Source organism: Giraffa tippelskirchi, chromosome 10 (assembly GCF_054371585.1).
Source record: "Giraffa tippelskirchi isolate mGirTip1 chromosome 10, T2T-mGirTip1v1.2.pri, whole genome shotgun sequence".
Lineage (NCBI taxonomy): Eukaryota > Metazoa > Chordata > Mammalia > Artiodactyla > Giraffidae > Giraffa > Giraffa tippelskirchi.
In genome coordinates this window covers 17,678,379-17,691,608 of record NC_137284.1, presented here as the reverse complement: position 1 = coordinate 17,691,608, position 13,230 = coordinate 17,678,379, and the positions used below count along the sequence as shown (strand labels likewise).

General features: G+C 42.0%; 1 long non-coding RNA gene across 1 annotated transcript in view; it reads right to left on the bottom strand.

Moving 5' to 3' along the window:
- Window positions 1-928: 928 nt before the first annotated feature.
- LOC145524300 (uncharacterized) overlaps window positions 929-13,230 on the bottom strand; it is a 284,203-nt gene continuing 271,901 nt past the window's right edge. The window contains exons 10-12 of the long non-coding RNA XR_014067387.1: window positions 3,962-4,041; window positions 3,147-3,231; window positions 929-2,351 (exon numbers count right to left, since the gene is read on the bottom strand). This is a non-coding gene — a long non-coding RNA (uncharacterized LOC145524300). The remainder of the gene's footprint in view (window positions 2,352-3,146; window positions 3,232-3,961; window positions 4,042-13,230) is intronic.

The following is a 13,230-nucleotide window of genomic DNA, read 5'->3' as shown; positions in this document are numbered from 1 at the left end:
CTTGGGAGTTGCCTGTTGAATGATTTCATAGTCTAGCTATTAGCTGTGAAGAAACATAATGCCATCCGTACATATCTGGTTTTAGTTGGGAAGGAAAGGCTTGTGAAAATCTCAGGAGAGGCAGAGGGGAATGAAGAAGGAAAGTTAGCAATCTGGGGGCGCAGTCTGATGATTTAGGAGGGTGATTAGGTGGAGTATTTATGGTGCTAAAGTTGGAGTTTGATTCCCCAGGTTTTTCACTCGCAGTGTGTGTGCCAGGCTAGAACGTGGCCCTGGGGAATAGCCATGTTAGTCCAGGTGGAGGGAGCTCATTGGGAGGGAATGAACAGCTTTTTGACTAATTTCCCCTGGTGGAGGGTCTAATGATGACTCTGACAACCAAGAAGCCAGTGCTCCTGAGCTGAGGTCCCATTACCAGACTGATGGGTGGTCTTGAGGCAAAATCCTGTGGTGATTAAAGTTGGCCTCCGGGATCAGGCTGATGAAGGCTCAAATTTTGTGACTTTTATGAAAAAGAACCCCACAAACTCCATCTCCGTAACTATGAAAGGAAGATGTGCGTGTGTGTGCACGCTCAGTTGCTCAGTCGTGTCTGACTCTTTTGAGACCCTGTGGACTGTAGCCCTCCAGGCTCCTCTGTCCATGGGATTCTCCAGGCAAGAATACTGGAGTGGGCTGCCGCTTCCTCCTCCAAGGGATCTTCCCAACCCAGGGATCAAACCCACGTCTCCTGGGTCTCCTGCCTTGGCAGGCGGACTCTCTCCCACTGTGCCCCTTGGGAAGCCCCAAAAGGAAGATAATAAGTATATCTAAATGAGAAAATGAACGAATGGTGCTAAGTGTGGTGTTTAACGCAGGACAATTGCTCAAAACGAGAGACACAAGGACAATAAGAAACAAAACAAAAGAAGGGTCTGAAAGAATTCCATCATTCAGCAAATGTTTATTAAACGCCGATTATGACTCAGGACATGCCCATGGTATTTTAAAAGATAGAGGGGCACACTGAACACAGCCTGGGTACTTCTATGCTTGTTGGTCAGATGAAATGCAATTAAAATCTCAAGCTATTTAAATAAGGAGAGATTACGCATTCGGGAAAGGGAATAACTCATAAATTGGAGCAAAGAACCTCATGAACTATTTAAAATATTCAGAGAAAATTAGAAGACTTTTGTGATATTTCATGAAATTATTAGAAACAACAGTTACAGCTCAATAAGGCTGTTCTGCCTAGGTGTCTGCATGTGTGTGTTACTCCCAAGAGGAAACTAAGGCACAAACAGTTTAGGAAATTGACTACTGTCACCCGATTAGTAAGTTGCAAGGACAGAATTCAAGCCTAGATCTGCCTGATCTGGTGCCCTATAAATTACTCATTATATTTCATAGATTCTGAAAAGATATTTACTGAAAAAATGGATGAAAGTGAAAGTGTTAGTCACTCAGTCCTGTCCAACTCTTTGCAACCCCATAGACTGCAGCCTGCCAGGCTTCTCTGTCCATGGGATTCTCCAGGCAAGAATACTGGAGTGGGTAGCTATTCCCTTCTCCAGGGGATCTTCCTGACCCAGGGATTGAACCTGGGTCTCCTGCATTGCTGGCAGATTCTTTTACCACCTGAGCCACCAGGGAAGCCCATTTCCAAATACCCATTTAAAACATCTAGGGAAGAAAAATAAAAGCATAAGTGAAAAAATAAAACTATAAGTGGAAAAAATAAAACTGTAAGTGGAAAAAGTAAAAATATAAGTGAAAAAAAGTTAGATGAGGGAGAAAACTAACCAATTATTTATCTCCTGATAGATTAGAATCTGAATTCACATACATAAAATAATATAATGTATATTTCTACAGGCTTTGCCAACGGTGATTATAATTAGCACAGAATCGATCAGTTTACAAATTCCATCTCCCACCTGCTCTCACAAATCTCCGAAAACCTTCCAAATCGAATCTAGTCGTTCCTGGGGATGACTTGTACGGTTGTCACCAGTGCTTGCAAACAACCTCTTGGGCTACAATGGCTGTATGATATCAGCAAGTTTCTTCCTCTTGCCTCCTTCCTCAGTCCTCTCTTTGGTGTTTGCTTCTTGATAAGCCAGTTCCGAGTGCCACAGTTTTGTCCCTCCTTCAGTGCCCACCCCCCAGAGCATCTGTCATGTAAGAAACTCTGTAAGACCTCCCGATGCCAGAGTGGAGCTCTTACTTCACGAAGCTTATGCTGCATTTTGCACAAATGTCAATAGAAGTTCCTCTCTTTGACTGTATCACCAGAGCAGACCTCAGTTGTGTTCTAGAGCAAGGGTCTCCAACCTCCAGGATCTAATGCCTGATGATCTGAGGTGGAGCTGATGTGAAAATAATAGAAATAAAGTGCAAAATAAATGTAATGCGCTTGAATCATCCTGAAAGCATCCCCCATCCATGGAAAGATTGTCTTCTTCGAAACTGGTTCCTGGTACCAAAAAGGCTGGGGACTCCTACTCTAGCGCCTGCAGGAAACCATGACAATGTGCAGACAGCTTGATTATCTTATACCTGCACTTTGTGTACTACAGGGTTCAACAAGGAACTGCTAATGCTGGTCCAGGGAACTCAGACAATCCTCTAGATGTTTCACTTTGTCCTATAGGCTCCTTTCCCATCATTCAACTAGACGCCAGGACTCTGCTTGTCTCCCTAATTTGTCAATCAAATCCAAACGTACCTGAGTCCCAGTGGTGGGTTCAGCTCAGGCTCAAGCCAAGACCACTACTACACCATTTTTTAAACCTTTACATTATTTTAGAAACTTGATCAGGTATTTTTTGGTATAGTTTGGTGCTGAGAGAGGGAAAACATGTTATATTCTGCCAAACATAATTTGAGAATGTCAGCTTAAACCTTTTTTATCCCCCAAATGCACCAGTCAAATCAGATTAGGGAGATGGTGACGAGGCATCTTATTAAAACAAGAACATGCCAACCTCATAGAGATGGAATGTTTTTCATTGTTAAATAAACAAAAATGTATGTGTGTGTGTGTATTTCTATGACTAACAAATTTCAGGAAAAGGAACAGACCAGTGATTAAGAAATAAGCTCAGTGACAAAGACACACAAAGCAAGACAGACATTAAGAGAATATCATTATTAGGACTTGCCTGGTGGTCCAGTGATTAAGACTCCACACTTCCAATTCAGCAGTCATGGGTTCAATCCCTAGTCTGGGAGCTAAGATCCCACATTCTGTGTGTGGCACAGCCAAAAAAAGAGAGAGGACATCATTATTTTTATTTTTTAACCAACTAATATATATTGATTTCTCATTACACCCAAGGCACCAGGAATATAAAAGAAAAAATACAGCATGCCATGTAAATTAACAATTGCCCTTTAGCAGAACATATTTATAATAAATTAATGGGAAAGTTATGTTTGAAGGACCTCAATCAGAGTGATTGAATTTTCCCAAGGTTGTCAGAGATAAATTCTTTCAAGATGCATCAGTGATATTGTGGTTATAAGAACATAGGCTCCTGGGCTCAGGTTTCACTGTATTACTTATTACCTAACTTCAGATTCCTCATCTGTAAAATAGAGATAACAAAACTGCCTTGTCTCAGACTGTTGTGAAGGATATATGACCTACTCCAGGTAGAAGATTTAAAAGAGTGTCTAGCAATTTTTAAGTGATTCATAAATGGTAACTATATATACTCTCCTCTCTGTGTTTATTTCCTCTGTGTACTGTTATGTACCCGGTCAATCCTAAAGGAAATCAACCCTGAACATTCATTGGAAGGACTGATGCTGAAGTTGAAGCTCCAATAAATACTTCAGCCACCCAATGCAAAGAGCCAATTCATTGGAAAAGACCCTGATGCCAAGAAAGATTGAAGGCACGAGGAGAAGGAGGCAACAGAGGATGAGATGATTGGATGGCATCATCAACTTAATGGACATGAATTTGAGCAACCTCTGGATGATGGTGGAGGACAGGGAAGCCTGGCATGATGCAATCCATGGGGTCTCAAAGTGTCGTGCATGACTTTGTGACTGAAAAACAAAAGCAGGGTGAGGGAACAAAAGATTTAAAGAAATACAGAAACCTTGCATTTTGATATTCATTATTCTAGATGCCATTAAGAACATTTGTGATTCATGAGAAGAGGTCAAAACGTCAACATTAACAAGACTTTGGAAGAAGTTGATTCCTACCTTCGTGAATGACTTTGAGGGGTTCATGATTTCAGTGGAGGAAGTAACTGAAGAATGAGGTGGAAATATCGATAGAACTAGAATTAGAATTGGAGCCTGAAGGTGTGACTGAATTGCTGCAATTTTGTGATAAAATTTTCACAGATACAGTTATTTCTTGTATGAGCAAAGAAAGCGGTTTCTTGAGATGGAACATACTCCTGGTGAAGATACTGTTGAAGTGACAATAAAGGATTTAGAATATTATATAAACTTAGTAGATAAAACAGGGGTAGGCTTTGAGAGGACTGACTCCAATTTTAGAAGACACTCTACTGTAGGTAAAATGCTATCAAACAGTACTGCAAGCTACAGAGAAGTCATTTGTAAAAGGAAAAGTTGATCAATGTAGCAAACTTCATTGTTGTCTTTTTTAAGAAATTGCCACAGTCACCCCAGCCTTCAGCAACCACTACCCTGATCAGACAGCAGCCATCAGCGTAGAGGCAAGATCTTCCACCAGTAGAAAGATTATGACTCAATGAAGGCTCAGATGATGGTTAACATTTTTAGCAGTAAAGTATTTTTAATGAGCATACATACATTTTTGAGACATAATGCTATTGCACACTTGATAGACTACAGAATATCGTAAATATTAACTTTCATATGCACTGGAAAACAAAAAAAAAAATCCATGTGATTTGCTTTATTGTGATGTTCTGGGACCAAACCCGTGACATCTGTGAGGTGTGCCTCTGATGAAGTGTGTGTATAAAATATAAGACACTGTTCTAAGTGTTTTACAAATGTTTTCCTTTTCAATTCTCTTGACAACTCTGTGAGGTAAATACTATTATTATCTCCACTTTATGTTAAAAAATATGTCACATAGAGAGGTTAAATAACGTCCCTTAAGACATAGAGATGGTTAGTGGCGGAGCCAGAATTCAAAACAAGACATGTTCTCCCCCAATCTACAATTATTCCTGGAAATTGAGATAATCCTGAAAAAGTAGCACATTAGCTATTAAACACTTCCTTATGAGTTGGTGTAACCCAGACTTACAGAGCCCTGGGATCTGGGGTAACAGAGAGGTTAAAAGAGCAAAATAAGAAAAAACTTAAAGGATTACACACAAAATTTCTGTTATATTTTGAGAAAAGGACTGCGAGGGAAGTAAGAATTTCTTTATCAGTGGTTACACACAGACCACAAAATTTTAGGTAACAGCTAAATACATGATCAAGTGGTTTCAATGTACTTTTTCTGTCCACAAACACAGATGTTCATCAGACACCAATGGAATCTGAAATGGAATGAAAACAGTAAAATGAAATATCAAAGGCAAGAATTTGCATCCATTGCCGGGGGGAATGTAAAATGGTACAGATCATTGGGAAAACTATTTGATAGTTTCTTGAACAGTTAAACATAGTTAACTTATAACTCAGCAATTGTACTGTAGGTATCTACACAAGAGAAATAGAATCTTACGTCCAAATGAAGATTTGTTCGCAAATGTTCCCAGCAGCATTATTCCTAATATCTCAAACCAGAAAACAGTTCCATTGTCCATCAACTGGTGAGTGAATAAGCAATTTTTGATATGTCCACACAATGGACTAGTATTAGGCAACAAAAAGAAATGAAATCCTGATACATGCATCAGTGTGGAAAAATCTCAGAGACATTATCCTAAGTGAAGACAATCAGACACAAATACTATATATTGTGTGATTTAATGTTTATGAAATTTGTACAAAAGACAAAGCTAGAGTGCACAAGGTAAGATTTTCAAGTGATGAAATATTCTAAAATTGGATTATGGTAATGGTTGTATGACTGTATAAATTTACTGAAACCGCTAATTGCTCTCTTAAAGTGGGTGCATTTTATGGTACTTGTGTAAATAATGACTTCCCTGGTGCCTCAATGGGTAAAGAATCTGCCTACAATGTAGGAGATCACCTGTAATGCAGGAGATCTGAGTTTGATCCCTGGGTCAGGAAGATCCCTTGGAGGAGGAAACGGCAACCCACTCCAGTATTCTTGACTGGAGAATGCCATGGACACAGGAGCCTGGTGGGCTACAGTCAGGCCATGGGGTCACATGAGTTGAACTTAAAGCTGCTTACAAAGTATTTAAGCCTTCCTCTAGATTTGCTAAACCAGTGTTCCCTTGTACCTTTTCTTAAATTGTGGAAAAATATAAATAATATGGAATTGACCATTTTAACCATTTTTAAGTGTACAAATCAGTGGCATTTATTAATAGTATGTTCATATTGTCATGCAAGCATCACTGCCGTCCATCTCCGGAAGATTTTCATCATCCTCTGCTGAAGCTCTCTACCCATTAAACAATAACTCCAAATTCCTCCTCCTCCCATGGTAACCACCACTCCCCTTCAGTCTCTATGAATTTGGCTACTCTAGGTACTTCAAGAGCTTAGTCACTTCAGTCGTGTCCAACTCTCTGCAACCCTATGGACCACAGCCTGCCAGGCTCCTCTGTCCACGGGATTCTCCAGGCAAGAATACTGGAGTGGGTTGCCATTTCCTACTCCAAGTACCTCAAGTAAGTGGGATGATATATCTGTCCTTTGGTTCCTGGCTTATTTCACTTAGCATAATGTCTTCAGGGTTCATCTCTGCTGTAGCAAGTCAGAATTTCATTCCTTTTAAAGGAGTGCATTTTCTTTCCATTGTATGTATGCATTAAGTTTTGTTTATCCACTTCTCCATAGGTGGATAGTTAGCTTGTTTCCACCTTTTCAATATTGTGAATAAAGCTACTATGACTGTTGGTGTATCCTGGTGCTGTTTTCAAAATATGTACTGCTTTTTTAGGGCTTCCCCTGTGGCTCAGCAGTAAAGAATCCACCTGCAATGCAGGAGATGCAGGAGACGTGGGTTTGATCCCTGGGTCTGGAAGATCTCCTGGAATAGGAAATGACACCCCACTCCAGTATTCTTGCCCGGAAAATCCCATGGATGGGGGAGCCTGGTGGCCTACAGACCATGGGGTGCAAAGAGTCAGACATGACTGAGCAACTGAATACACACACGTTGCTTTTGTAGGAGAAGGGGCCCTATGGCTTTCATTATATTTTCAAAGTCTGTGATCCAAATGCAGGCCATGTGGCTGACCAAATAACACATAAACAAAACTTCATGACTTTATCTCCCTGAGTGCGGATGAGTCTAGCAATTTAGAATGGAAAATATACTTACTAGATGTAAGCCGACAACACAGAGATAATGAAGGAAGGGTATTAACCCTTCCTTATGTACCCGGCCATGTACCAAGCACTTTTTAATTCATTAGAGCATCTAGCCCTTAGAAAACACTTGGGGTCCAAGCTTGTGAAGCAGTGGGAAGCAAGTAATTGACTCAAAGTCAGCAGAGCATTTTTATTTACTCAGATTTTAATCTGACCCAAAGGCCATGCTCATAACCGCTCGACTATGCTGCCTTTGGAGAGAAACTTCCTTGACTCATTTGAGGGGTATGAAAATGGCTATAAGTTGGCACCGATTTTAGGAAAGACTGGTGCTTTGATTCAAAAAACAAAGCAAATCTCTGCCACCCTTTGGAGTATAATTAGCAGAATCCGATAGCTAGAAGGAAGGCTTACAACTCTAGCAGTGATTATGTTTTAGATCTGATTTGGGACTTGCTTATGCAAAAATTAAGCCATTTGGCATCAAGCCAATTCTATTTAAACTAAATCTTCTTCAACTTCCTTGTATTTTCTTTCCCACATCTGCAGCAGAGAGGAAAGGCCACTTTACCATAGCAACAAAGCCTAAAAGGTTTTGGCCAGACCTCTTTTTCAGGAATCCTCTCAGTGGATCCTGGGCAGGTGTGGGGAGAGGAGGTGTGTGTGTTTCTATCCCTAATTCAAAGCAGACTTCCCCAGCAAAAAGTTCACAATAGCCTGGAAGCAAAGCAGTGGGGTCTTTACAGATGGAGACTGTATTCAGATGCAAATAAAATTCTTCTAGGGTTACTTGGTGTTCCTAGCTCTGACTGACAGTAACTCCCTCACCAGGGCTTTCACATAATTTCCTCAGCTGCAGTTTAGTGAATTTCCTATTAAAATGTAGACACCTGTCTATTTTTTTGTGGAGCTTTGTTCTCAGAGCATTAGCTTCTATTATATGGACTCTGGGGATGAATACCAAGAGCGGGGGAAACCACTGAAGTATGAGACGATCTTGCTGGCCACACAGATCTGGTCGAAAGTGTCAGTCTCGGGAGTAAAACAGAACAGGTGATGAATAGATATATGATTTATAAACGTGGCTCACAGTGGCCTGCCAAAATTGTTCTGTATTTGCATGGTATTATAATAAAGCATGCCTGCTGAGTTTAAAACTTGTGACATCCCAACAAGAGGCTATATTCTGATTTTCTCAGGGTATATGCCCAGGACTGGGATTGCTGGGTCATATGGTAGTTCTATTTTTAGCTTTTTTGAGGAACCTCCATACTGTTTTCCATGGTGGCTGTATCAAATTACATTTCCACCAATGGTGCTAGAGGGTTCCCTTTTCTCCAGACCCTCTCCAGCACTTATTGTTTGTAGATTTTCTGATGATGGCTATTCTGACTGGTGTGAGGTGATACCTCATTGTAGTTTTGATTTGCACTTCTGTAACAATTAGTGATGTGGTACACTGTTTCATGTGCCTCTTGGCCAGGTGGATGGACCTAGAGTCTGTCATACAGAGTGAAGTAACTCAGAAAGAGAAAAACAAATACTATATATTAATGCATACATGTGGAATCTAGAAAAACGGTACAGATGAACTTATTTCCAGGGCAAGAATAGAGATAGAGATGTGGAGAACAGACATGTGGAAATAGGGGGGAAAGGAGAGAGTGGGATGAATTGGGAGACTAGGTTTGACATATACACTACCATGTGTAAAAAAGATATTAACAGTTAGTAGGAACCTGCAGTATTGCACAGGGTGCTCAGCTCAGTGCTCTGTGATGACCTAGAGGGGCGGGGTGGGGGGAGGGGGGTCCAAGAGGGAGTGGGTATGTGTATACATACTGGTGATTCATGTTGTTGCACAGCAGAAACTAACACAACATTGCAAAGCAATTATACTCAATTAAAAAAAAAAAAAAAGAAGCAGCAGCTACATTCTGCAAAGGAAAGGGCTGTGTTTCCATCATCTCCACATCCCAGCCATCCCAAACACCCAAGTTTTATTTTTGGCATTAATACTTCAAAGGTATTTCTGTTTACATTTTACTACATTATCAGGAGTAACATAAGATTTAATTTCCCCACTGTTAGTGATTTAGAATTGGTAAGTAGTGGCTTTTTTTTTTTTCTGCCATGTTTAATGGCAAAGGCAAAAATATCTAAAGAGGGTAACTTTCAGTTCAGTTCAGTTCAGTCGCTCAGTCGTGTCCGACTCTTTGTGACCCCATGAATTGCAGCACTCCAGGCCTCTCTGTCCATCGCCAACTCCTGGAGTCTACCCAAACCCATGTCCGTCGAGTCGGTGATGCCATCCAACCATCTCATCCTCTGTCATCCCCTTCTCCTCCTGCCCCCAGTCCTACCCAGCATTAGGGTCTTTTCCAATGAGTCAACCCTTCCCATGAGGTGGCCAGAGTATTGGAGTTTCAGCTTCAACATCAGTCCTTCCAATGAACACCCAGGATTGATCTCCTTTAGGATGGATTGACTGGATCTCCTTGCAGTCCAAGGGACTCTCAAGAGTCTTCTCCAACACCATAGTTCAAAAGCATCAATTCTTTGGCACTCAGCTTTCTTCACCATCCAACTCTCACATCCATACATGACCATTGGAAAAAGCCAGTCTAGCCTTGACTAGACGGACTTTTGTTGGCAAAGTAACATCTCTGCTTTTCAATATGCTATCTAGGTTGGCCATAACCTTCCTTCCAAGGAGTAAGCGTCTTTTAATTTCATGGCTGCAATCACCATCAGCAGTGATTTTGGAGCCCAAAAAAATAAAGCCTGACACTGTTTCCACTGTTTCCCCATCTATATCACCATCAGCAGTGATTTTGGAGCCCAAAAAAATAAAGCCTGATACTGTTTCCACTGTTTCCCCATCTATTTCCCATGAAGTGATGGGACCAGATGCCATGATTTTAGTTTTCTGAACGTTGAGCTTCAAACCAACTTTTTCACTCTCCTCTTTCACTTTCATCAAGAGGCTCTTTAGTTCTTCCTCACTTTCTGCCATAAGGGTGGTGTCATCTGCATATCTGAGGTTATTGATATTTCTCCCGGCAATCTTGAGGGTAACTTTAAGAAATAATAATTTTAATTAATTATTTATTTATTTTTGGCTGTTGTTGCTCAGGCTTTCTCGTTGCAGTGAGCAGGGGCTACTCTCTAGTTTTGGTGCACAGGTTTCTAATTGTGGCTTTTTCTCTTGTGTGCACCATGGGCTCTGGGCCACAGGCTTCAGTGATCTCAGTTCCCAGTCTCTCAGGCACAGGCTCAATAGCTGTGGCACATGGGCTTAGTTGCTCCAAGGCATGTGGGATCTTCCTGGATCAGGATGGAACCCATGTCTCCCACATGGGCAGGCGGACTCTTTACCCTGAGCCACCAGAGAAGCCCCAAGAGGGTGACTTTGTGTTGCCGAGGTCTGTGCTTCTCACAGACCCATGGGGTTGTTAACAGAAACTTATTGCTTTGATTCTAGACTTAATAAAGAGGATTGGGATGGACAGTCCCAAAGAGGAAAGGGATGTAAGCTTGTGCTATTGGAGGAAGGGAGGATGTGTCAGAGGTGGTGTTCTACTTATTGGGGCAATCGGGCTGTGGAATGTAAGGTGGTGAACCCCTGTACTTCCCTTGCACACCTCTTGGAGGTGCCAGGACCCTGGTTTGTAGATGGTTCCCTGGAGCTTGTGGAGACTGGGCACTGAGCATCACGTCCTTGACAGCCTGGTGAGAATCCATGTAATGAACTTGATTATGACCAGCTTCTCAGTGATCTTGAAGAGCCCTGACCGCTTCACAAGGGCATCGTGTGGCAGAAAGGTGGTGACTGGGACGAGCATGGATTAACAACCGGGTGCTTCCTTGCTCACCCCCACCTGGACTGCATAATCCCCGAGCCTTGTACCATCGTGGAAAGAAGAAGGAGCCATCAAAATGATCTGCATTGACATCTCAAGGACCTTGGTGAGTGCGGCCTTGGGACCGGGTTTGATTTGATTTTGGCAGGGGTGGAGAGCATGACTATCACAGCAAATATTTTACACTGCTTACCGTGCGTGCCTGAGTGCATGCTAAGTCGCTTCAGTCATGTTCAACTCTTTGCAACCCCCTGGACTGTGTAGCCCACCAGGCTCCTCTGTCCATGGGATTCTCCAGGCAAGAATATTGGAGTGGGTTGCATTCCCTCCTCCAAGGGAACCTCTCACAATGCTTACTGTGTGCCAGTATTTGTTCCAAGAATTCATACTCACTAACAAAATGAATTCTTACACTTTACATATGAGGAGCCTGAGGTACAGAGGAGTTAAGTAACCCATCCGAGAGAGAGGAACTAACAAGTGCAGGAGCAGGGTATGGAGCCCAAGCAGCAAAGCTTCCACATCTGTTCCTCCCATTTATATGAGGCCAGATTTACATCCATTAGAAGCTTAAGGAAAAGAAAGGATGTAGGAATGTTGGAAAAGACCCCCTTCCCTCTACCACAAACCTTTTTTCAGGGAATATGCTGATGATTTCCTTGATTTGCCCTCGGATAATATTCAGAACAACGCTCAGTTTGATAAATATGCACTTCATTGGATAAGGTATAAGAGATTCGTTGCTGCACCACTTAGAGCAGGAAGGAGCAACTTGGAGATACAGAAGAATCGTCTTTCTTATTTCTCCTCCCTCACCGCCACATCCCTTATCTTATTCCTGAGTCTCTTGTCTGCACTCTCCCAGTCTAGACAGCAGAGGATGACAAGTAGGTGTAACCCAATACTACACATGTCTATGCCCAGTAAATTCTGAAAACCATGCATGTCTTGCAAATAGGGCTTTATCTAGAGGGATCAGAGCATGTCTAGTTCTCTGTCCTTTTTCTCCCTTCAGGCAGTACATGCATATGTCCTCCTACTAGGCTTTCTCATCTTCTTTCTCCCCAGATTTCCTGAGTAGCAGCCAGTTCAACTCAGCCATTTCAAACACCCTCCTGTTCTCTAGCAAACAGCTTTGCACTCAAGCAAACAGCACAGCCTGGGAGGTTTGTGGTGCTCGTGGGTTGCCACTGGACCCTGTCCAAGCCCCAGAAGCCTGTGCCCAGGCGAGGTCTAATGGGACCTACTGCCAAGCAGCATGTGATTTATCACACCTGAGCTTGCTTGGAATAAGAGAGGCATTCCTTGTTTCATTTCTCCCACCTTGTGATTTCCACCCCATCGCTAAGCTCAGATCATGGGGGTCTAGCTAAAAGAAGAGTTGATGCCAAATATCACTGCTGCAGCTGATACAAACTAGATAAAACAGATTAAAAAAACAAGGTCCTGCATGCATGCACGCACAGTTGTCTCCGACTCTTTGCCATCTCACGGACTGTAGCCCGCCAAGCTCCTCTGTCTATGGAATTCCTCAGGCAAGAATACTGGAGTGGGTAGCCAGTCCCTTTTCCAGGGGATCTTCCTGACCCAGGGATCAAATCCTCATCTCCCGTGTCTCCAGCACTGGCAGGCAGACTTTTTACCAAGCGCCACCTGGGAAGCACCAAACTGTATAGCTTATACAAATAGTGTATAGCATATAGCATAGAGAACTATATTCAATATCTGGTGATAAGCTATAAAGTTAAAAAAAAAGTTGATGACAATAGATAACGTTTTCTCCAAACAGCTCTCTTTTCTCTCTTCCATCTTGCCATAGTCTAATTGGCAGAAGGTTTCTTTTCAATCTGAATGGGAACTTAAATTTGTTTTCCTAATAATTGAGGAATTATTACATGGAAGATACTTGCTCTCACTCCATGGATAGATCTGAATGTTTTAAATTGCATCGTGCCTT